General features: G+C 43.1%; 1 protein-coding gene across 1 annotated transcript in view; it reads left to right on the top strand.

Annotated features, from left to right (window-relative positions):
* Window positions 1-15,062: 15,062 nt before the first annotated feature.
* LOC141259641 (amine sulfotransferase-like) overlaps window positions 15,063-25,506 on the top strand; it is a 207,349-nt gene continuing 196,905 nt past the window's right edge. Inside the window, exon 1 of the mRNA XM_073675906.1 lies at window positions 15,063-15,329. The gene's annotated coding sequence lies outside the window, so the exon portion shown is untranslated. The remainder of the gene's footprint in view (window positions 15,330-25,506) is intronic.

The following is a 25,506-nucleotide window of genomic DNA, read 5'->3' as shown; positions in this document are numbered from 1 at the left end:
TAATTTTTTGTTGCTAATAGCATGCTCCTACCACACTATCTGAGCAACATGAGTGGGAAAAGAGAGGTCGTGGTGGAAGGGGGAATAAGCTTGGTGTTCAAGGTATGCGTGGGGTAAGTGGTAATATTCGTGAAAGCACTAGTGAATAGTGATGAGCGAATATGCTTGAAAACCGATCACAAATGTTAAATTTGACACGAATATGGCGCATCCGGATTCGTGATCGGAAATGCGAGCAAAATTTCTTAAATTCGGGAAAAATCGGCAAATAAATGCGGGAACGTGATTACGGGGCAACTATAGTGTTTTGAACAGTTTGGATAGCATAGTGCTTGTGTATGATGAGCGGGGGGACGTGGTAGATAAGTGTGGGGGCTGTTGATAGCTCAGAACAGGTCATATCAGTGGCACGCTTATAATTTTTTTTTATTCCTGTAGGCGGTAACTTTAAGTCAGGAAAGCGCGGCTAGCCATTCAGGGCGCAGTAAACATCCACACTGTCCAGACACAAGGGCTTCTGCAATTGTCTGAAAAAAATAACATGTCCTCTCTATATAAAAAGTGACCATGTTCCCTCAGCACCATTTCATGCATGTCACTGCTGGAGACAGACGCTGCTGAGTGTGCGCCTGCGTACTCAGAGATATTAGCTAGATAGATGGTCGCTTGTTTGGAAGTCAGACAGTGTAGATAAGTCCTCTGCTGTGTACCTGTTGCAGCACTTTTTTTTTTCATGTGCAATTACTTAGATTCTGACAGAAAGAGCAGGGCCCATGCCATAGAACAGTGTTGTGCACCGGTTGTATTTTTCTCCATTCAGGAATATACCTTCAATCTATTTTTGCACTTGCTAATCTGATAAAGCAAGCAAGCCCTTGTATGCCACTGTTTGATTTTGTGGGGTTGAAATTCAGCAATCTGTAGAGCTTGTCAGTGCAGAGCTTCTGAGTGGAGAGCACAAAGACCTTTTTTTTTCGTTTGATAATGTGATAGTGCTTGCTGTGTTAGTCCAGTTTGTTATTTTTTGGTGGGTGAACTTCAGCTGTATGCACAGTAAAACAAATATATTTTTCTGTTGGCAAGCAGAGTCCACAAAAGATTTTTTTGTGTCACAAATGTGATACACTCTGCTAAAAGCCACCTACTATCTTAGTGGCGGTGAACCTCAGCTGTTTTCAGAGTAAAAAAATTAATTTTAAGTCAAAAAATACTTTCTTCGATTCCTAACATTATACAGCAGGGGATATCTCAGTTTGAATTAGTTTGAAGAATATTTTCTATGTTATACAGGTCTCATCCACAATAAAAAAATACTTCTGTTACTAATGTGATACAGTAGGTGACATCTCAGTTTGAAATTGTTCGTAGCATATCTCCTATTTTATACAAGCCTCATCCACACTAAAAAAATACTCTCTTCTGTTACTAACGTCATACACTAGGGGACATCTCAGGGTGCCAAGAGAGGGTGGTTCATCGCGATCGAGGAAGGTTGTTGATACCAGAAAAACTATTAGTGAAGGTGAGGAACAAATGGAAGAGGAAGAGGTGATGGGCGAGCAACAGTCAGAACATGAAAGGGATAATCATCCCCTCTCTGTTCGTGCAGAACATGAAAAGGATAATCATCCCCTCTCTGTTCGTGTTTGGCGGGTGGGGACGGAGGAAACAAGCATCAGAATTACCCAGCCACCAGCACAGCATGGGCTTGAACCTCAGGAAAGAGGCTGACATATGAGTGTGTTCTTGCTGCACTATCTGCAACATGATCCCCTTATAGTTATTATTCAAAATAGTGCTGACGACTGGGTTGCCACTCTTTTAGATCCACGTTATAAGAATACATTTTTCCAGATCCTTCTCGCCGTGGAAAGGGACCCACGAATCCTGGAATATCGAAACACGCTTTTACACAACCTTAACATAGGTTTTCCCCAAGCCAGCAGTGAGTCACATAGAGTTCATCGCAGCTCTACACTTCCAACCTCCGGCAAGTCAATTTGTCAATGCCAAAATAGTAGCAGCAGCAGTAGTGTAAGTGGCAGAAGCAATTTCTGTGAGTCCTGTCACACATTTTTTAGACCAGCTCATGCACCTGCACAACAGAATACAAGTCTGACACGTGATGAACGACTGGAGAAGATGGTGCACTCCTGATTGAGTCTACATCTATTGGGTTTGGCTCTAGTGGAAGAGGTTTCTGTCTCCATTAAGCTTCTTCTACTCTAGTTAAATTGATGCCACTTTTTTGATGTTACGCCCTAATTTAGGGAAATATGAACACTCCTTGTAGTGGAAGAGGTTTTGGTCTCCATCTATTTGTATAGTTATACTGTAGTGAAATTAATTATTTGGTGCATATATTGTTCTCCACAAAGGGGTACACAAGCATAATTAACTCAAAATTGGCTTTCAATAAACAACCATCAGCCACCCCATCAAACGCGTCTGCTGCTTCTTCCTCCTCCTGTGTTACCGTGCCAAGTATTGTCACGCAGGTCTCTGACCGCAGAACCTACGGTTGTATACTTGCTTCAGTCAGGCTGAGTGAGAGCCTGTTATCTGTAACAGAAGCTGACATGCCTGCTGTGTTTGTTTCACTGAGCACACCACATGTTTCTCAATCCACCGTAACAGCTCCGCCTGCACCTCACTCACGGTCCAGCAGTTTGTCCGTTTCAACGTACTCCCCCCCTCTCTCAGCACTGCAGCCAACCCTTCGTCCCGCAGTTGTAGTCACGTAAAAGATTGTTTACTCCTACACATGAGAAAGCTAAGAGGTTGAACTCCACCATCTCCAATCTGTAGGCCATTTTTTTAAAATGTGAACAGTTCTGCTTGTGTCTCCATCTGCTGGGTTGGCTGTAGCAGAAGCGTTGTCGGTCCCCATTATATTACTTAAACTCTAGTGAAATTTATGCCACTTTGCTGGTATGTGCCACTAATTTTTGGAAATGTAGAGAATCCTGATTGGGTCTCCATCTATTGGGTTTGGTTGTAGTGGAAGAGGTTTCTGTCTCCATTAAACTACTTCTACTCTGGTGAAATTCATGCCACTTTGGTGGTGTTATGCCCTAATTTAGTGAAATGTAAACACTTCTGATTGAGTCTCCATCTACTGGGTTGGCTTTAGGGGAAGATGTGTCATTCCTAATTCTACAATTTTTACTGTAATGGAGTTGATGCCACTTTGCTGGTGTCTGCCACTAATTTTTGGAAATCTGGAGAATCCTGATTGGTTCTCCATCTATTGGGTTTGGCTGTAGATGAAGAGTTGACGATCACCATTATACTAGTTCTACTCTAGAGAAATTTATTCTTTGGTGCAGATATTTTTGTCACAGGGGTACACAAGATATAATCAATTTTTTTATTAATACTGTAGTATATAAAGCAGGCTATACTTCATCTTTTAATTCTTCGGTGCTGATATTGTTCTCCATACAGGGTTACACATTAGTAATGAGAGAGCACTAAATATGCTTAACTTAGTGGTTCAGCGGTTTCTCAAAACCTACCGAGATCTGCCAAAGCTGCTTGTGAAAGTACAATGGGTGTGTGCCCATTTCAGAAAGTCAGCTATAGCTTCTGCCACCCTGGCAATGCTTCAGCAGCATTTGCAGCTTCCAGCTCACTGACTGTTGTGCGATGTCACTACATGTTAGAAATCAACGTTGCCGATGTTGGGAAGGATTTGTGAGCAGCAGAGGGCAGTTGTTGAGTACCAGCTTCAACATGCCCATCGGTATTCAGGTCAGCCTCTCGACATAAGAACTGATGAGTGGGCATGGATGTCTGGCATTAGCATTACAGGCAGAGCAAAGAACTATGCAGTCCAGCCTCATCTCATCTCAATGTAGATTGTGTGATTATGAGAAGGAAGAGGATGAGGAGAAGAACATGAACAGTCGTCCTCTTGTGGAGAACAGGGAAGTCTTGGCAGTCTTGGAAGTCTTGACACCCTTCTTTAAGTCTGTGGGAAAGCTGTATGAGTTTCACTTAACCCCTTAATCCCCAGAGGGTGGTTTGCACGTTAATGACCAGGCCAATTTTTACAATTCTGACCACTGTCATTTTATGAGGTAATTACTCTGGAATGCTTCAACGGATCCCCCTTATTCTGAGATTATTTTTTCGTGACATATTGTACTTCATGACTGTGGTAAAATTTCTTCGATATCACTTGCTTTTATTTGTGAAAAAAATGGAAATTTGGCAAAAATTTAGAAAATTTTGCAATTTTCAAACTTTGAATTTTTATGCCTTAAATCAGAGAGATATGTCACACAAAATACATAATAAATAACATTTCCCACATGTCTACTTTACATCAGCACAATTTTGGAACCAAAATTTTTTTTTTGTTAGGGAGCTAAAAGGGTTAAAAGTTGACCAGCGATTTCTCATTTTTCCAACAAAATTTACAAAACCATTTTTTTAGGGACCACATCACATTTGAAGTCACTTTGAGAGGTCTTTATGACAGAAAATACCCAAAAGTGACACCATTCTAAAAACTGCACCCCTCAAGGTGCTCAAAACCACATTCAAGAACTTTATTAACCCTTCAGGTGCTTCACAGGAATTTTTGGAATGTGGAAGAAAAAATTTAACATTTAACTTTTTTCACAAAAATGTTACTTTAGACCCAATTTTTTTTTATTTTCACAGGGGTAACAAGAAAAAATGGACCCCAAAATTTGTTGTGCAATTTCCCCTGAGCATGCAGATACCCCATATGCGGGGAAAAAACACTGTTTGGGCGCACGGCAGGGCTCGCAAGGGAAGGAGCGCCATTTGACTTTTTGATTGTAAAATTTGTTTGAATAATTAGCGGACGCCATGTTGCGTTTGGAGAGTCCCTGATGTGCCTAAACATTGGAGCTCCCCCACAAGTGACCCCATTTTGGAAACTAGACCCCCCAAGGCACCTATCTAGATGCATAGTGAGCACTTGGAACCCCCAGGTGCTTCACAAATTGATTAGTAAAAATGAAATCAAAATGAATCAATTTGTGAAGCACCTTGGGGTTCCAAGTGCTCACTATGCATCTAGATAGGTGCCTTGGGGGGTCTAGTTTCCAAAATGGGGTCACTTGTGGGGGAGCTCCAATGTTTGGGCACACAGGGGCTATCCAAATGCAACATGGTGTCCGCTAACAATTTGAGCCGATTTTCCATTCAATTTGTTAGCGGACACGATTGTTGCATTTGGAGAGTCCCTGTGTGCCCAAACATTGGAGCTCCCCCACAAGTGACCCCATTTTGGAAACTAGACCCCCCAAGGCACCTATCTAGATGCATAGTGAGCAGTTGGAACCCCCAGGTGCTTCACAAATTGATTCGTAAAATGAAAAAGTGGAAAAAAAATACTTTTCCATTTTTACGAATCAATTTGTGAATCACCTAGGGGTTCCAAGTGCTCACTATGCATCTAGATAGGTGCCTTGGGGGGTTTAGTTTCCAAATTGGGGTCACTTGTGGGGGAGCTCCAATGTTTGGGCACACAGGGACTCTCCAAATACAACATGATGTCCGCTAACAAATTGAACGGCTCAAATTGTTAGCGGACACCATGTTGCGTATGGAGAGCCCCTGTGTGCCCAAACATTGGAGCTCCCCCACAAGTGACCCCATTTTGGAAACTAGACCCCCCCAAGGCACCTATCTAGATGCATAGTGAGCACTTGAAACCCCCAGGTGCTTCACAAATTGATTCATAAAAATGAAAAAGTGTTTTTTTTTCACTTTTTCATTTTTACGAATCAATTTGTGAAGCACCTGGGGGTTCCAAGTGCTCACTATGCATCTAGATAGGTGCCTTGGGGGGTCTAGTTTCCAAAATGGGGTCACTTGTGGGGGAGCTCCAATGTTTGGGCACACAGGGGCTCTCCAAGCGCAACATGGTGTCCGCTAACAATTTGAGCCAATTTTACATTCAATTTGCTAGCGGACACCATGTTGCATTTGGAGAGCCCCTGATGTGCCTAAACAGTGGAGCTCCCCCACAAGTGACCCCATTTTGGAAACTATACCCCTCAAGGATTTTATTAAGGTGTATAGTGAACATTTTGAGCCCAGAGGTACGACACAGAATTTGATAACATTAGGTCATCATATTGAATCAGTTGTCATTAGTCTTGAGCGCAAGTGCTCGCTACTTGAGTTTGCATCGGGTACTCAGGTATGCACCAATTACTGCATGTGCTCGAGTGACATGCTCGAGTCCCTGCCCCGCATGTTTCACGGTTATTAGACACCCCAAAAAAAACATGCGGGGATTGCTCGTGCATGGCAGGCAATACCCGCAAAGTTTTTTTGGCCGCGAAGCATATGGGGCGGAGACTCGAGCATGTCACTCAAATACCCACGACACTCAATGCATACCCGAGCACACAATGCAAACTCAAGTAGCGAGCACTTGCGCTCAACACTAGTCACCATATCGTCATCTTTTTTTCTTACTTTTGAAAAAAATCCCAACCCCATCACAACCCTAACCCCAAACCCAGCCCTAACCCTAGCCCTAACCCTAGCCCAACCCTAACCCGAGAGTTTATTTTTTACGCCGTTCCTCGTGTGGGCGGTATAAGTGATTATACGACTTTATTCTTCGGGTCGGTGCGATAACAGTGATACCAGAATCATATGGGGTTTTTATGATTGACAGCTGTCACACACTAAAAGATGCATTTTTTGTAAAATCTAGTTTTTGCATCGCCATATTTTGAGAGCTATAATTTTTCCAAATTTTGGCAGACAGTCATGTGACATCTTGTTTTTTGCGGGATGAGTTGACGTTGTTATTGGTGCCATTTTCAGGCACGTGACATTTTTTGATCGCTTTCTATTCCGATTTTGGGAGGCAGAATAAACAAAAACCAACAATTCAGGAATTGTTTTTTTTGTTTTTTTTTATTCTGTTCTGCGTGTGGTAAAATTGATAAGGCAGCTTTATTCTTTGGGTCAGTACATTTACAGCGGTACCACATTTATATTGTTTTTCTATGTTTTGCACTTTTACATAATAAAAGCAATTTTATAGAAAAAATTATTTTTTAGCATAGCTTTATTCTGAGAGCTATAACTTTTTTATTTTTCGGATGATGGAGCTGTATGGCAGCTTGTTTTTTGCAGGACGAGATGATGTTTTCAGCAGTACCATTTTTATTTATATTCGTCTTTTTGATCGCGTGTTATTCCATTTTTTGTTTGGCGGTATGATGATAAAGCATTGTTTTTTCCTTCGTTTTTTATTTTATTTTTTTACCGTGTTCACTGAAGGGGTTAACTAGTGGGACAATTTTATAGGTCAGGTTGTTCCGGACGCGGCGATACCAAATATGTGTACTTTTATTGTTTTTTTTTTTTTATAATAATATTTATTGATGGGTACATTATATTTTTATTTTTGGTGGATTATTTTTTTTATTTTTTTTTAAATATTTTTACAATTTTTTTTATATATTTTTTTTCACTTTCTGACAGTTTTTACACTTTTTTTCTCTGTCCCACTCTAGGATTTTCACTTTTTTATTCTGATCGCCTGCACAGCATAGGGATGGAGCACCATCACTGTCCCGTGCAGGCTGTCAGCGCTGGACACAGAGAAGATAGTTTGGAGATGCACTGCGCATGTCCAAACAATCTTCCTGTTGTCTGGTGACCCGGATGTTGTCATGATGACATCGGGTCGTCATGGCAACATCTTGGAAGCCACGGCAGACAGCGCTGGAGGCCGGAAGAGGAGGTGAGTATCTGCGATCACCTCCCCTTGCCACCGCAATGCTGCGATCGACTTCGATCGCAGCATTGCGGGGGTTAATGTGCTTGGAGAAGTGCTTGACCGCTCCCTGCACATAGTACCGGGTGTCAGCTGTGACAATCAGCTGACACCCGGCGGCGATTGCACCCGCACAGCCTGCGTGCGCGCGCGATCGCGATGACGTACTAATATGGGTCTGGCTCTTAAGTCCCAGGGCACAGACGTGTATTAGTATGTCTAATGTTGTTAAGTGTTTAATGACCTTCAGTGGCCTAAACCGTGGCTTTGCTTATGCACGATATTTCTGAAAACGCATTGCAGATCAGGCCATTATCCAACTCTGTAGTGATTAAATTCAAGGCGAAAAGAAAGATCTTTGTCTGTGACTAAGCACCACCGAGAAGTGTGAGCTTATGTTGGACGGGCGGCCATTGCTTATGCAACAAGCTGCATTAGAGGACTTCCTGGGAGAAATGACAGACTGAGTAGATACGGTTTCCCTCTATGCCAGTCCTTTTACCAAGTTAAAGAATATGGCTTTGGTGAAATACAACTCTCACCGAGAAGCAGTGTCAGACTGAAGAACATCGGGCCCACCAGAGTATTTGATTCTGAGGGACCATCTTTCTCCCCCGCTAAAGAGCCCCACAGCAGCTGCAAGGTTTGCAGCTGGCTCCATACCATCCCTGGCGACATTCACTTGTCCACGTGTTTGTGATTAGGTGTTTTTTTCCCAGTAAGTGCACTGGGGAGGGCACGGGTAATGTTCTGGGACCCATGCTTGTGGAAGGCGGGAATTACAGCGGGAGAAATACTGGCGGCTGGGGACCAAGTATGGAGACCCAGCCGCTGCTGCCATGAGGTTGTGAAAAGCTTCCGCCTCCACAAGCCTAAAAGGCAACATTTCAAGTGCAAGCAGCCGTCCAGAAACGTGGCAGTTTAGTATTGCGGCCTGTGGCTGGGTGGGTGGCTGGCTGCATATTTGCGCTTGCATTCCAAGTAACAGAAAACTAAGGAGATGGATGGCCTCATCATCATCACAACCTGAAAGGTTTGCGCTATGAACTCTCCTGATGGAGAAGCCAGGGCCCACCGGAGGATTCTCCGGTTCTCTGGTGGGCCTGTCCAACCCTGCCTAGAAGCATCCCTGGCAATGAAAAGTGTGTGGGAAGGTTCCCGGACACACTATGGCTGCTTATTTACTGTGGACTGGCTCCAGCAATCTATAAGATTGTAATCTATAAGATCCCTTCACTGGCTCATAATTGCCCAGCGTATCCAGTTCAAACTGCTAACACTGACGTACAAAGCCATCCATAACCTTTCTTCTCTGTACATCTCTGAACTAATCTCCCCTATTCCCTTTTGTAATATCCGATCCCCCAAGACCTCCTTCTTTCCCTATTTATTTGCTCCTCACCCATTCACCTCCAATACTTCTACCAAATATCCCCCATCCTCTGTAATTGTGTGCCTCAACACGTCCGATTAGCCACCTGATTTGGATTCTTCAGACACAACCTGAAAACCCATCTCTTCAAGACAGCCTACAGACTGCCATTGCCTCGCTGCCACCTCACCTCAACACCACCGGAAATAATGCAACTCCTCAACCTACTGTCTCCTTCCCCACCATCCTGTAGAATGTAAGGCCGCAAGTGCAGGGTCTATAAGACTTAAGATGCAATATGGCACTTTGGCAAAGCCCAGTTATGTTCTCCCTCTGATATCTAACAATAAAAAACAGGTCATGCTGGAGAAACTTGCACCTACTGCCACTCAGTGTCTTCATCTCCTTTGTGTAAAACTAATGTTTGCTCAGCCAGTCTACCAAATAAAATTCCTGAGGTATGGAAATTGTGGATAGCTTTGCTTCTTGTACTGGGTGGTAATACCCAACCGTGGTGTGCCATTCACTGGATATTCCTGGCTGGTTGGAGACAAGCTCATTCCCACAGAAAAGTACCAGCAAGCTAAGGAGATGATGGCCTCTGTCATCATGAAGGCGTTTGCTCGTGGTCTAGTAGTCTGGCTTTTATACTAAAGATCCTGCTCATTTTTATAGTTTTAAGTGAGCACGCAGAGACCATGGTTTCTGCAGCAGCGCATAGTGGCAGAGAAATTGCTGTACCATCAGGATGAGGATGCGAGCCATGCAAGGAACGTGTCTGAGGTTGCCCCGGCATAGGGCCGCCACTGGGTTTGCACCGTTATCGCACATGGCCTTCCCTTGCTTCCGGTTCAGTGGAGAAAGTCATTGCTCAAATTCGGCCTGGAGAGCTATCCACAACTCTTCAGCTGTATGACTGCGATCTCCAAGGCATATTCATTTTAACACTGCCTGATTGCGGTCAGACCTGGCTGCACAGTATGGAGGTGAGGGAATTCTCTCTGCACTGTTGGAACACGTGTCTCAGTAAGGCAGAGGTTGAGGGCGCAGGTGGAGGCCCTAGTGGAGGTGGAGGATGCAGAAGCACTGGAGGAAGTGCTAGATACAGAGTTTTGTCCCGCAAGCCTTGGGGATTCCAACACTTGCTGTCTAGTGACACCTTGGTGTCTAGTGGTCTAGTTCTCCATCCCCTGGTGTGTAGTGGTTTAGTTCTCCAAGCCTAGCTGTTTAGTAGGTTAGTTCTCCAAACCCTGTTTTCTATTAGTTTAGTTCTCTATGTTCTGGTGTGTAATTATTTTTTTCTCCAACCCATCTATGCCCACCCCCAGAGGTTAACGTCTGGTGACGAGGGTTTGGATTCTTCTTGGACCCTACTTCGTCCCGGCTCGGATCAACTGAAAAAAAATTTGGGCATTGCTACACATGCTTTCCCCCTCTTGAGTCTTTGAAGCTTTGGATCAGACCTCGGATGCCCCGGAATAGAATGTGCGAACAGCTCTGCAGACTCGACCATCTGTGCTTACCTATAGTCAATTGGCCAGTTGGAGAGTTGTGATGTGGGTGAAAACAAGGGTAATTGGGGTGCCACCTCTGAGGACTGTACTATGTGTGATGTTAAAATGGAGGAAGACGAGCAGAGGCCACTTGATGCAGCGCTTGTCATCTACTGGAGCACATGTTCTTCCTGCCCCTCATCTACAAGGCGTACCGCTATGTGACTGCCAAAGAAAGGGAGTGGAGTCCAGTAACAGAAGTTTTAAATTTGCTGCACAACTGCTCACTGCAGCAAAACAAACCTACTTCTCATCTCTCATGTCATATGTAGTACTTTCAAGTCCCTCCTCTGTCCACAAGCTCCCCCTCCCTCTAATCTCATCTCAGCTGAAGACTTAGCCTCATTCTTCAAGCAGAAAATTGACAGAATAGGGCAAAGCTTTTACTTAAACTCCCAACAGCCCCTTATCTCTCATAACGACTCAACTCTCCTCCTCCAAAACCAGCTTCTCCGCCATCACAGAAGATCATCTTTATTCTCCAAATCACATCTTACCACCAGTGAACTTGACCTAATACCATCCCACCTCGTTCCGAAACGTACCACACTCTTCTTCACAAGCCTAACCCTTCTCTTCTACCTGTCACTAACAATTGGCATCTTTGCCTCATGATTCAAACATACCTTGATCACACCCATCCTCCAAAAGCCTTCCCTTGACCGATCATATGTTTAGCTATCGCCCCATCTCACTTCTCCTCTATGCCTCCAAACTACTGGATCAACACATCTATTTTGATCTGTCCACCCACCTCTCCTCCTGCTCCCTCTTTGACAGCTTACAATCAGGCTTCCGACCTCACCATTCAACTTAAACTGCCCTGACTAAAGTCACCAACAACCTACTAACTGTCACATCCAAGACAGACTATTCTGTCTTCCTCCTCCATACCCTCTTACTACAGACTCTCATCTCTCAGCATCACAGACTTGGCCCTGTCTTGGATCTTTTCATACCTAACCGACATGACATTCAGTGTCTCCCACTCACATACCATCTCCTCATCTCACCCCCTATGTGTCGGTGTCCCCTAAGGTTCAGTTGTAGGACTCAGGCTTCACTCCATCTACACCTTCAGCCTGGGACAGCTCATGGTCTCACGGCTTTCAGTAAGACCTCTATGCTGATGACACACAGATCTACCTCTCTGGACCCTATAACATCTCCTTACTAACCAGAATCCCATAATGTGTGTCCTGTATTTCATCTTTCTTCTCTGCTAGATTTGTAAAAATTAACATGGATAAAACAGAATGCATCATCTTTCCACCATCTCATTCACTCCCCCCCAACTGACCTATCTATCAAAGTGAATGGCTGCCCAATCTCCCTAGTCCCGCAAGCTTGACTCTGATCTGTCCTTCAAACATCAGATCCAAGCCCTTTCCACTTGCTGCTGACTCCAACTCCAAAGTATCTCGTGGATCCGCACATTCCTCAACCATGAATGTAGAAAAACACCAGTGCACGCTCTCATCATCTCCCGCCTTGACTACTGCAAGCTCCTGCACTGTAGTCTCCCTTTTACCACTCTTTCACCCCTCCAATCTATCCTAAACTGTGCTGGCCGATTAATCCACCTGTCATCCCGCTATTCCCAGGCTTCTCCCCTCTGTCAATCCCTGTGCTGGATCCCTGTTGCCCAGAGACTCCAGTTGAAAAGCCTAACTTTGGCATACCAAGCCATCGAAAACCTGTTTCCTCCATACATGTGTGACCTAGTCTCCCTGTACTAGTTACCTGCACGCAACCTCCCATCCTTCCAAGATCTCCTTCTCTACTTCCCTCTTATCTCTTCTTGTCACGATCGCATACAAGATTTGTCCCGTGCATCTCCTCTACTGTGTAACTCTGTACCTCAACACATCAGACTCTCGCATATTGTGCTAACCTTGAAAAGGAAGCTGAAGACCCACTTCTAGTGACAAGCGTACAATCTGCGGTAACCCTCGCTCCAGCATACTGCAGCATGACTTGCTGTACCCTGACCTACGGTATCCTCACCCATCCCTTGTAGATTGTTTGTGCACCCTCGTGGGCAGGGTCCTCTCTCCTCTTGTACCAGTCGGTGACCCCTTTTGACATGTAAAGTGCCACGGAATAAATGTCGTTGTAATAGTAATAATAATTATACTACTTGTACTCTGGGTCAATTGATGGCACTTTCCAAGTGTCTACCCCTAATTTAATGTGTTTTGGCAGCTTTTGGGCACATTTGAAGGTGTTGTGTATGTGTTTTTTTTTGTCGGTAATGTTCGATGAACATTCGACAAATAAATCGGTGAATATTGCAAATTCGGTGATCGTAATCCGAATCAAATATTGAAACATTCGCTCATCTCTAGTCATCATCTCTGTAAATACAGTGATTACACCATTGATCTTCATTCATTCATGGAATCTGCACTACTATTTTTACTCACCCACAATTATTTTTTATTAAATAAAAAATTATTTCTCCAAAGAAGTGGCGTTTCCATGGGGGCTAAATTTTCCCCCTCGGTCGCCAATCTTGTTATGGCATGGAGGGAGGAAGTGTACCTTTTTTCCCACAAAGACTGTATTTAATTTTTGGATCTTCATTTAAATTCTGTTGCAGGATTACCTTTTCTTTGTAGTGCCTTTTTTAAGAACTGTGCAGGTAACACCATCCTGCATGCTCACAGTCATCACCCTCCCCACACCATCAAGTCTATCCCAGTAGGGAAACTTACAAGGGGCAAATGAAACTGTAACACTACTGCGGCTTTCAATAAGGAAACTGAGAATATCAAACAACGATTACTTAAAAAGGGCTATCCCAACTGGACCCTGGAGCGAGCTACCCATATTGTGAATCACAAATCTAGGGATCAATTGATGGCATGTCGGAAAACTAATTGCAATTCTAATCATAGTCTATTATTACAGAAACCTACATTGGTTTTAACTTAGAAAAAACACAAAATTTGAGCTTGGTTTAAAATGGTATACATGCAGCACATAAATGCATGTTTCACAATGGCCATGAATCAGAAAAACCTACAAGAAGAAAAATGAAAATAAACCGCGCTGTAAATAAATAAAAAACAAGTGCATTTAAATAAAATAGGGTTCTTAGTATCACTGTTTTTGATCAAAATAGTATGAAAGCTATCCCACCAGCGACAAGGTGAACCCGTTCGGGATAGGACCTACTCTGTCTAATATTAAAAACCTTACCATGTGTCAAAGTTGACCTCTGTGTGAATAAGGGCAGACTGAGGCCCCGGTCCCAAACTAGGAACACCAGCCAAGGGAAGCTTTTTAAATGTTTTGTCCAGCTCTAGGAAGGGAGGCCACACCCAGGTTTGCACAGAATGCAAAATATATAAAGGCATGTTTCATAGTGGCCACGAATCAGAAAAACCTACAAGAAGCAAAATGAAAATAAACCCTGCTGTAAATAAATAAAAAGCAAGTGCATTTAAATAAAATAGGGGTCTTAGTAACACTGTTTTTGATCAAAAATAGTTTTAACTTACAGTGCATATTTCAAAGAAATCTTGAACATTGTGCATAGCAATTTACATATACTTAGAGATGTTGAAGCTGCGTATCAAATATTAAAAAATGGTGTGTGAATTGTTTCACGACGAGCTCCATCATTGGCAAGTCATTTATTACCCTGTCTTCCTGTCACTAAAAACAATTCCACCCAAAGACCATCACATTGGTTGGCCGTATCTGTTTTTTTCAAATGTGGACAACATCCTTGCAAAACTTGCATTATTGCTTTTAAAACATCCACATTTCATGGATCAGATCTTAGTTTTTACATTTTAATTATTCTTGTCACATATGATTCCCTATTTCATCTAAGGAAATTATCTTTAATACTGTTGCATGTAATAGCTTTGATAAGTATTCACTTTCTTATCATAACAAAACGTATTTATATATTGTAAGAGCTGTTTGATATCTTGCTCTTTGAATATTTTTTATTTTTTATATTAAAATAAATTGATTCAGCTCTTATCAACACTGTATCCTATGACAATACAAATATCAACATTCATTCTCTAATAATAGCGGGGATTTCAGCTATATTTGTTATTTTCAATATTAGTCATTGGCACTATGTTCATATTCATTACATTATACCTCTATATTTCATTAATATATTATTCAGTGTAATTTATATATCTTATCATGTATGATTGTTCAGTAGATTCCATGTTGTATATTTTTTGCACAATTGTTATTTGTATTATATCGTGATGTTTTTAATCTTATTCTTGCCTCAGTCCATGTGTTATGTCAGGAATATCTACTTAATTAATGTGGTGTTTCACCTGATCACACACGGATTTCCAACCTGTGACTGCCCATCTGACTCATTACATATATCTACGAGTTGCTGAGAATACCACACTGAGTCTAAGTGTGCTTGAAACGAGTCTAGTGTGCTCGTGCTTTTTCCTTTTCCCTTCACACCTCCCCAAGTGGTTTTACCCATATTTCTACTTTTAATGGATTAAATAAAAGACGAAGATTTTATATCGTGGAAGCTGGATCTCTTCTTATTCACGTGTGCATTGTGTCTGGCAGGGACACCTTCCGTGCTTCATACCACAAACTTGCAGGACTTCGACTAAGGGTGAGCTGATTAATCTTTGAATTATATGGTATGCTTGTATTATTTTATATCTATCTAGAAAAAAAGGAAGCTACAAAAAAATCAAAGTGCAAACCTGCTAGACTAAATCACAAAATCCATTAGATAAAGATATGGAGGGGCGCATTATATTATATAAAGGACCATGAGGGGTGCATTATATTGTATCCAGGACCATGGGGGGTGCATTATATTTTATGGAGGACCATGGGGTGGCGCATTATATTGTAAACAGGACCAGGAGAGTGGGGCGCATTATATTGTATACAAGACCATGGGGGATGTTCAAGAATACACAGAGCTGCTTATAGGTAAAATACTCCCATAAATATGAGTTCCAGAATACACACAGTGGCTATGCATGTTACTATCACAGACCCGGGTGCAGAGTACACAGACAGTGATTTTGTAAAACTGTGCACATACAAAACCTAATACTGTTCCTTAGTACATGTGCGTCCTGTCCCTACGCTAAGCAGGGTATAAATAAAAAATAACAATCTTGAACCAGGAGGAACAAATCCAAGTGGAGACATAGGAGGAGGTGGTCAGGGCGGTAGAGGTGGAAGAGGCGGAGGAAGAGGTAACCAACACAATTATTTTTTTTGTTATTTGTGGAGGAGGCCCACAATTGAAACAAATGGCAAATAGAGTTGAAGACTGGCTGGGTGCGACTGTTATAGTTGTCTGGACAAGTCATGTGGGATCCACACCTGGTTCATCTTAAAGAGGTTGTCCACTACTATTTAAAATGCCCCCAATGTATTTAAACTGCGGAGAGAAGTTTATTCGTAAATACCTTGTGTGGTGTTTATTGCCTGTGACCCTCAGCTGCATCTAACTCTGGCATCTGCTGATGTCATGTCAAGTTCCGGCTGCAGCCGAGCGTGACTCGGTGACGCGCTCCCCGCTGATTGATGGGCTGTGGTCGGGGTTTCCCCACACCTCACAGTCTAGAATCCACCGCGTGCTTTCCCAATGAATGCAGGAGAGGGAAAGCACGCGGTGGATGCTGTACTGACGTGCGGGAAAACCCCTTCCACAGCCCATCGATCAGCGGGAAGCACGTCACTGGGTTACGCCCAACTTGACGTGACATCAGTGGATGCCAGAGCAGGCTGCAACCGGTAGTCATGTGATGTCTGTAAGCGGTCAGCGATAGCACCGCTCACAGGCAATAAACACCACACAAGGTATTTACAAAAAAAACTTCTCTCGACAGTTTAAATACATAACGGGGCATTTTGACCCCTTATGACGGAGCCAATTATGTCCTTAATGACCAAGCCAAATTTTACAATTCTGACCAGTGTCACTTTATGAGGTATTAACTCAGGAACACTTCAACGGATCCCACTTATTCTGAGATTGTTTTCTCATGACATATTGTACTTCATGAAAGTGGTAACATTTCTTTGATATCACTTGCATTTATTTGTGAAAAAAATGGAAATTTGGCGAAAATTTTTAAACTTTTAAACTTTGACTTCTTATGCCCTTAAATCAGAGAGATATGTCACACAAAATAGTTAAGAAATAACATTTCCCACATGTCTACTTTACATCAGCATGATTTTTGAACCAATTTTTTTTTATTAGGAAGTTATAAGGGTTAAAGGTTGACCAGCAATTTCTCATTTTTCTAACAAAATTTACAAAATCATTTTTTTTGGGACCACATCACATTTGAAGTCACTTTGAGGGGTCTATATGACAGAAAATACCCAAAAGTGACACCATTCTAAAAACTGCACCCCTCACAGTGCTCAAAACCACATTCAAAAAATGTATTAACCCTTCACGTGCTTCAGAGGAACTGAAGCAACGTGGAAGGAAAAAATTTACATTTAAATTTTTTTCACAAAATGTTTATTTCAGATCCAATTTTTTTATTTTCACAAGGGTAACGAGAGAAAATGGACACCAAACTTTGTTTTACAATTTCTCCTGAGTACGCTGATACCCGATATGTGGGGTAAAACTGCTGTTTGGGTGCACAGCAAGGTTCAGAAGGGAAGGAGCATCATTTGACTTTTTGAATGCAAAAATGGCTGGAATCGAGAGCAGACGACATGTTGTGTTAGGAGAGCCCTGATGTGCCTAAACAGTGGAAACCCCCACAAGTGACCTCATTTTGGAAACTAGACCCCTTATGGAATTTACCTAGATGTGTGGTGAGCACCTTGAACTGCCAGGTGCTTCACAGAAGTTTATTAAGTAGAGCAGTGAAATTAAGAAATCAAATTTTTTTCCTCAAAAATGTAATTTTAGACCTATTTTTTTTTTATTTTCACAAGGGTAACAGGGAATGGACCCCAAAATTTGTTGTGCAATTGCTCCCGAGTACGGACATACCCCATATGTAGGGGAAAACTATTGTTTGGGAGCACGGTAGGGCTTGGAAAGGAAGGAGTAACGTTTGGAACTCAGACTTTGATGGAATGGTCTGTGGGTGTCAAGTCGCGTTTGGAGAGCCTCTGATGTGCCTATTGTTTGCACAATGGGAGACCTACTTCCTAATAATGGGAACATTGTTTTCAGGAGGCCCTCCTCTAAGTATATTCAAAGTGGTATTGGGGTGCGTCCAAATTTTGGGCAGCCCTGCCACTCACTGCATCCACAATAACAGTAGAGGAGACCCACTCTTTAGTAATGGGAACAATAAAACATAGCCGGCTGATGGCTCTCTATGAATAGTGAGGGCCAACTGCTGGCCCTTTAAGAATAGTAAATGCCGCCTGATGGCCCTATAAAAACAGGCTTTGTGACTTTCAGAGTCCCTCCTTTATAAATGAAACAGGATGTGTCTGATGATATCTCACACACCACATGGCCAGATAAGGTTGTAAAATGTTAAAATTACATTTCCTGGTGAATGCATTTGTCTTGGTTGAAAGCAATGCAAAAAGTGCAAAAACGCATCAAAAACGCTAAGTGTGAATATAGCCCAAAGTGTGGATGAGTATTTTTGTTTTTGGTTATTTATTTTGCTTTATATTGCAGTCATTACCCTGGAAAGGATGTTCCTTAACATATTTCCCAAGAAAATCCATTTTGGTTTCGTTTTTGTATGTTTTATTGTGAGTCCGTAAAAGTGGCATAATACCTCTGACAACATTGTTGACAGAAGTGACCTTGGAGTCAGAAATGCTTCCAGGGGTCTTCCCCATGCTGTTCCTATGTAATTTGAGCACTGTTCCCATCAATTTGGGCAATTTTTAGGCCCTCTGCAGACCACCGGGAGGAGCCACCTGAAGAATGCTCGAGTTTCCCATAGACTTACATTGGGCTTGTTGCTCTGGTCGAGCACCCGAGTATTCCAATGTGCTCGACTGAGCATCGAGCACCCGAGCATTTTAGTTCTCGCCCATCACTATTGGTCATCAGACATGATCAAATACTGCGGTATTAATCCTGATTTTTTTCAAGCTGCGTAAGATTAAACTCCATTTAAATTGGGCAAGGCGCATGGTAAGGGACAGGAAAGTGGACGTGATTCTGATGGTGCATGCAGAGGCCAAAGCCATGGGCAAGATGAAACTGTGCCTGCTGATTTAATTTGGAGGTGTGCTTTGGGTCATTGTCCTGTTGTAGGATGAAATTGGCTCCAATCAAGCGCTGTCCACAGGGCATGGCATAGCGTTGCAAAATGGAGTGATACCCTTCCTTATTCAAAATCCCATTTACCTTGTACAAATCTCCAACTTTACCAGCACCAAGCAACCCCAGAACATCACATTACCTCCACCATGCTTGACAGATGGCGTCAGGCACTCTTCCAGCATCTTCTCAGTTGTTCTGCGTCTCACAAATGTTCTTCTGTGTGATCCAAACACCTCAAACTTTGATTCGTCTGTCCATAAAACTTTTTTCCAATCTTCATCTGTCCAATGTATGTGTTCGTTTGCCCATATTAATCTTTTCCTTTTATTAGCCAGTCTCAGATATGGCTTTTTCTTTGCCACTTTGCCCTGAAGGCCAGCATCCCAGAGTCGCCTCTTCACTGTAGACGTTGACACTGGCGTTTTGCGTGTACTATTTAATGAAGCTGCCAGTTGAGGAGCTGTGGGGCATCGATTTCTCAAACTAGAAACACTAATATACTTGTCTTGTTGCTCAGTTGTGCAGCGGGGCCTCCCACTTCTCTTTATACTCTGGTTAGAGCCCGTTTGTGCTCTCCTCTGAAGGGAGTAGTACACACCGTTGTAGGAAATCTTCAGTTTCTTGGCAATTTTTCACATGGAATAGCCTTCATTTCTAAGAACAAGAACAGACTGTCAAGTTTCACATGAAAGTTCTTTTGTTTATGGCCATTTTGAGAGTTTCATAGAACAAACAAATGTAAAGCTCCAGATTCACAACTAGCTCAAAGGAAGGTCAATTTTATATCAGCCAAACCGTTTTCAGCTGGGCTAGCATACTTATGCTAGGGTTTTTTAGGGTTTTCTAAACATCCATTAGCCTTCTAACACAGTTAGCAAACACAATGTACCATTAAAACACTGGAGTGGTGATTGTTGGAAATGGGCCTCTATACACCTATGTAGATATTGCAATAAAAACAAGACGTTTGCAGCTACACTGTGTGCAGAATTATTAGGCAAGTTGTATTTTAGAGGATTATTTTTATTACTGATCAACAACTATGTTCTCAATCAACCTAAAAGACTCATAAATATCCAAGCTTATTATTTTTGGAAGTTGGAGTGTTTTTTTTTTAGATTTGGCTATCTTAGGAGGATATCTGTTTGTGCAGGTAACTATTACTGTGCAGAATTATTAGGCAACTTAATAAAAACAAGGATTTTTTGTAGAGGGGGCGCTATTGGACTTCCAACCAGACAAGCTGCTGATACAAGCAGTGAACCAAACAGCCTGCAAGGGTTTAGAAAGTAGGTATGTGTAGTATCTGCGCTGGTCTCGGTAGACTAACCGGTATTAAGAGAAGGCTATGATCCAGTGGGTAAAATTGAAGTTAATTTATTTAATTACAAAGATCAAATGTAAACATGAAGTGGCTAAAATTGACAGGCCTAATTAGGCTAATTCGTAATTTTAAAACATGTTTATAAAGGACACAGAGTAAAAAAGACACACATTGGGCGGATGCTGTCTTGAGGTAAACTAGAATAGGGTTGCTAGAAGGCTGGGTGGTGATTGCTGGTACCTAGAAGGAAAGGGAAAGGTAGTTAGGGAGATCCTGGTTTCCACCAGTTGGTGATATAAGTTGGAACAGCTGAGAGGAGTACCTATTTGGAAGGGGATGAGGATTCTATGTGGCTCCCGATTTGTGGGGGTGTTGTAGGCTGTTCACCTATGGGAACATGTGGAAAGAGCGGAAATAGAGAGAACTGATTATAGGGTGATTTTGGAGGGGAGGTAGGTAGGTACCTTAGTTTTAGGGTGAGGTGAGGATCCTTGTGGATAGGGTCAGGACCACTGACCTAGTGTCGGTTTTGCCCTTGTACCTGTGGGTGATTAGAAGAGTTATAGATGGGAGGAAATAGGTTAAAGAGTAGGTATAATAAAATGTTATAGGTTATCCTGCATTGGTGGGCAGGGAGTTATTCTCCGGATGGCACAGTCCCGTAAGTCTTTGGGTAGTAACTGTAAAGGGTAGCTGTGCAAGATGAGCAATAGAAAATTCTTTGTTCTGCCAGTTAGTCGCCTGACCTGGAGAGGTGCCTGGCGCTTGACGTTACTGCTGTAGTACTGCTAGTAGCTGCCGGCGCATGCCGTGCTGGATGTAGTGCGGTACATGCGGCTGTTTGCAGAGTGAAGCGAGTACCTTCGGGTGGCAGTTGCTGGCGTGCGGTGCTGAGAGGTGGTCCCAGAGGTTGGTGGTATACTGACCTCCGGGTGCGAGCAAGGAGTGCTCTGTGTTGTGTGGGTGCCGTGCCACACAAGGAGTCCCGGCCGGAGGCTCCAGTGGGGGCGGGCGCTGAGCGGGAGCAGTACCTTTTCGTCCGTGCGAGGACCTGTGTGACGTGAGGTCACGTGGTGTCTCGCGATGAGCAAGGTACAGGTAGCACTGAGGGCCTTTCCTACGTGTTTCGGTCTCAATAGTGAGATTGAACTATTTGCATTTAATTAAGTGACCCTATCAATAAAGTAAAGTACCAGCATGAGTATGGGGCAGCAACGAGCAACAACCATCACCTGCATTCAATTAAACAGCACTATGAGGACCAAGTACTCATGTATAAAAGGCTGCCTACAGCACTGATAGGACCATCCCTGACGAAGGATTCCGTGCAATCTGAAACGCGTAGGAAAGGTCCTCAGTGCTACCCTTACCTTGCTCATCGCGAGACACCACGTGACCTCACGTCACACAGGTCCTCGCACGGATGAAAAGGTACTGCTCCCGCTCAGCGCCCGCCCCCACTGGAGCCTCCGGCCGGGACTCCTTGTGTGGCACGGCACCCACGCAACACAGAGCACTCCTTGCTCGAACCCGCAGGTCAGTATACCACCAACCTCTGGGACCACCTCTCAGCACCGCACGCCAGCAACTGCCACCCGAAGGTACTCGCTTCACTCTGCAAACAGCCGCATGTACCGCACTACATCCAGCACGGCATGCACCGGCAACTACTAGCAGTACTACAGCAGTAACGTCAAGCGCCAGCCACCTCTCCAGGTCAGGCGACTAACTGGCAGAACAAAGAATTTTCTATTGCTCATCTTGCACAGCTACCCTTTACAGTTACTACCCAAAGACTTACGGGACTGTGCCATCCGGAGAATAACCCCCTGCCCACCAATGCAGGGTAACCTATAACGTTTTATTATACCTACTCTTTAACCTATTTCCTCCCATCTATAACTCTTCTAATCACCCACAGGTACAGGGGCAAAACCGACACTAGGTCAGTGGTCCTGACCCTATCCACAAGGATCCTCACCTCATCCTAAAACTAAGGTACCTACCTACCTCCCCTCCAAAATCACCCTATAATCAGTTCTCTCTAATTCCGCTCATTCCACATGTTCCCATAGGTGAACAGCCTACAACACCCCCACAAATCGGGAGCCATATAGGATCCTCATCCCCTTCCAAACAGGTACTCCTCTCAGCTGTTCCAACTTATATCACCAACTGGTGGAAACAAGGATCTCCCTAACTACCTTTCCCTTCCCTTCTAGGTACCAACAATCACCACCCAGACTTCTAGCAACCCTATCTAGTTTACCTCAAGACAGCATCCGCCTAATGTGTGTCTTTTTTACTCTGTGTCCTTTATAAACATTTTTTAAAATTACGTATTAGACTAATTAGGCCTGTCAATTTTAGCCACTTCGTGTTTACATTTGATCTTTGTAATTAAATAAATTAACTTCAATTTTACCCACTGGATCATAGCCTTCTCTTAATACCAGCTAGTCTACCAAGACCAGCGCAGATACTACACATACCAACTTAATAAAAAACAAATATAATCCCATCTCGCTTGTTTATTTTCACCAGGTAAACCAATATCAGTGAACAAAATTGAGAAATAAATATTTCTGACACGCAAAAACAAAAACCAAAAAAATTAGTGATCAATATAGCCACCTTTCTTTATGATGACACTCAATAGCCTTCCATCCATAGAGTCTGTCAGTAGCTTGATCTGTTTTCAATCAACATTGCGTGCAGCAGCCACCACAGCCTCCCAGACACTGCTCCGAGAGGTGTACTGTTTTCTCTTCATGTAGATCTCACATTTTATGATGGACCACAGGTTCTCTATGGGGTTCAGATCAGGTGAACAAGGGGGCCATGTCTTTATTTTTTTCTTCTTTTAGACCTTTACTGGCCAGCTACACTGTGGAGTAGTTGGATGGATGTGATGGAGCATTGTCCTGCATGAAAATCATGTTTTTCTTGAACGATACTGACTTCTTCCTGTACCACTGCTTGAAGAAGTTGTCTTCTAGAAACTGGCAGTAGGTCTGGGAGTTGAGCTTCACTCCATCCTCAACCCGAAAAGGTCCAACAAGTTCATCTTTGATGATACCAACCCATACCAGTACCCCACCTCCACCTTGCTGGCGTCTGAGTCGGAGTGGAGCTCTCTGCCCTTTCTGATCCAGCCTCTGGCCCATCCATCTGGCCCATCAAGAGCCACTCTCATTTCATCAGTCCATAAAACCTTTGAAAAATCAGTCTTAAGATATTTCTTGGCCCATTCTTGACGTTTTATCTTATGTTTCTTGTTCAAAGGTGGTCGTTTTTCAGCCTTTCTTACCTTGGCCATGTCCCTGAGTATCGCACACCTTGAGCTTTTTGATACTCCAGTAATGTTGCAGCTCTGATATATGGCAAAACTGGTGGCGAATGGCATCTTGGCAGCTTCATGCTTGATTTTCCTGAATTCCTGGGCAGTTATTTTGCGCCTTTTTTGGCCAACATGCTTCCATGCTTCTTGCGACCCTGTTGGCTATTTGCCATGAAACGCTTGATTGCTCGGTGATCACGCTTCAAAAGTTTGGAAATTTCAAGACTGCTGCATCCCTCTGCAAGACATCTCACAATTTTGGACTTTTCAGAGCCCGTCAAATCTCTCTTCTGACCCATTTTGCCAAAGGAAAGGAAGTTGCCTAATAATTAAGCACACCTTATATAGGGTGTTTATGTCATTAGTCAACACCCCTCCTCATTACAGAGATGCACATCACCAGATTTACTTAATTGGTAGTTGGCTCTCAAGCCTATGCAGCTTGGAGTAGGACAACATGTTTAAAAAGGATCAAAGCGATCAAAATACGCATTTGCCTAATAATTCTCCACGCGGTGTAGAATAGTCATTTACCACATTAACAATGTATAGAGTGTATTTATGATTCATTTAATGTTAGCTTCATTGAAAAAAAATGTGCTTTTCTTTCAAAAATAATGAAATTTCTAAATGACCCCAAACTTTTGAACGGTAGTGTATATGTATACCCCCCAGGGGTAAATGCTTTTCAGCCCATGCACTTAGTGCATGGGCATTACCACTCTAGGAGATCCACTCCTTAATAATGGAAAATATTTTTTTTTACTGAGGCCCTCAACTATGTCTCTTCAAATTGTTATTGGTGCGCTTCCTAATTTTTGCCAGCCATTGAACTTGCTGCATACACAATAACAGTATAGGAGACCCACTCCTTAATAATGGGTAAACGTTTTTGACTGAGACCCTTCAATACATCTCTTCAAATTGGTATTGGAGTGTGTCCTAATTTTTGGCAGCCCTTGAACTTGCAGCATACGCAATAACAGTGTAGGAGAACCACTTTATGGGGACATTTTTTTGGACTGAGCCCCTCCGCTACATCTCTTCAAATTTGTATTGGAATGCATCCATTTTTGGCAGCCCTTGCTGCTAAATAATGGGAAGGTCAATTCAAATTGATTCTACATTCTCCAGTATTAACTCTTATCTGAAATTTGTGTACGGGTGAGCAATTGAACTATGAATAGCATATTATACACATCCAGACAGGGATTATTACAGTGCTCAAAAAAATAAAGGGAACACTTAAAGGCTGCGTGCCCACTATGCGTTTTTCAAGCGTTTTTGCCGCATAATTTCTGCAGTGAAAATGCTTAAAAACGCTTGGTAATACATGCCCCATGGTCCCCAATGATAATCCGCATGTGCTGTGCACATGCTGCGGAAATTTCCGTTGCGGATTATCATTGCGGACAAGCAGCGTAATCACCGCCATTGACTTGCATTGGACCGCGTGACATCGCATCACTGCATCTGCACAAGTGGATATCACACAGTTCAATGTGCGGATGGTACCCATTAGGTACCAAGATGAGATCCTCAGACCCCTTGTGACATCATATGCTGGTGCGGTTGGCCCTGGGTTCCTCCTAATGCAGGACAATGCCAGACCTCATGTGGCTGGAGTGTGTCAGCAGTTTCTGCAAGATGAAGGCATTGAAGCTATGGACTGGCCCACCCGTTCCCCAGGCCTGAATCCAATTGAGCACATCTGGGACATCATGTCTCGCTCCATCCACCAACATCACGTTGCACCACAGACTGTCCAGAAGTTGGCGGATGCTTTATTCCAGGTCTGGGAGGAGATCCCACAGGAGACCATCCGCAACCTCATCAGGAACATGCCAAGGCATTGTAGGGAGGTCATACAGGCACGTGGAGGCCACACACAA

The sequence above is a fragment of the Phyllobates terribilis genome, unplaced genomic scaffold, assembly GCF_046119375.1.
Source record: "Phyllobates terribilis strain yellow unplaced genomic scaffold, ASM4611937v1 Scaffold_3__8_contigs__length_932513732, whole genome shotgun sequence".
Classification (NCBI taxonomy): domain Eukaryota; kingdom Metazoa; phylum Chordata; class Amphibia; order Anura; family Dendrobatidae; genus Phyllobates; species Phyllobates terribilis.
The sequence above is the reverse complement of the archived record's forward strand: the minus strand, read 5'-3'. Positions and strand labels throughout refer to the sequence as shown.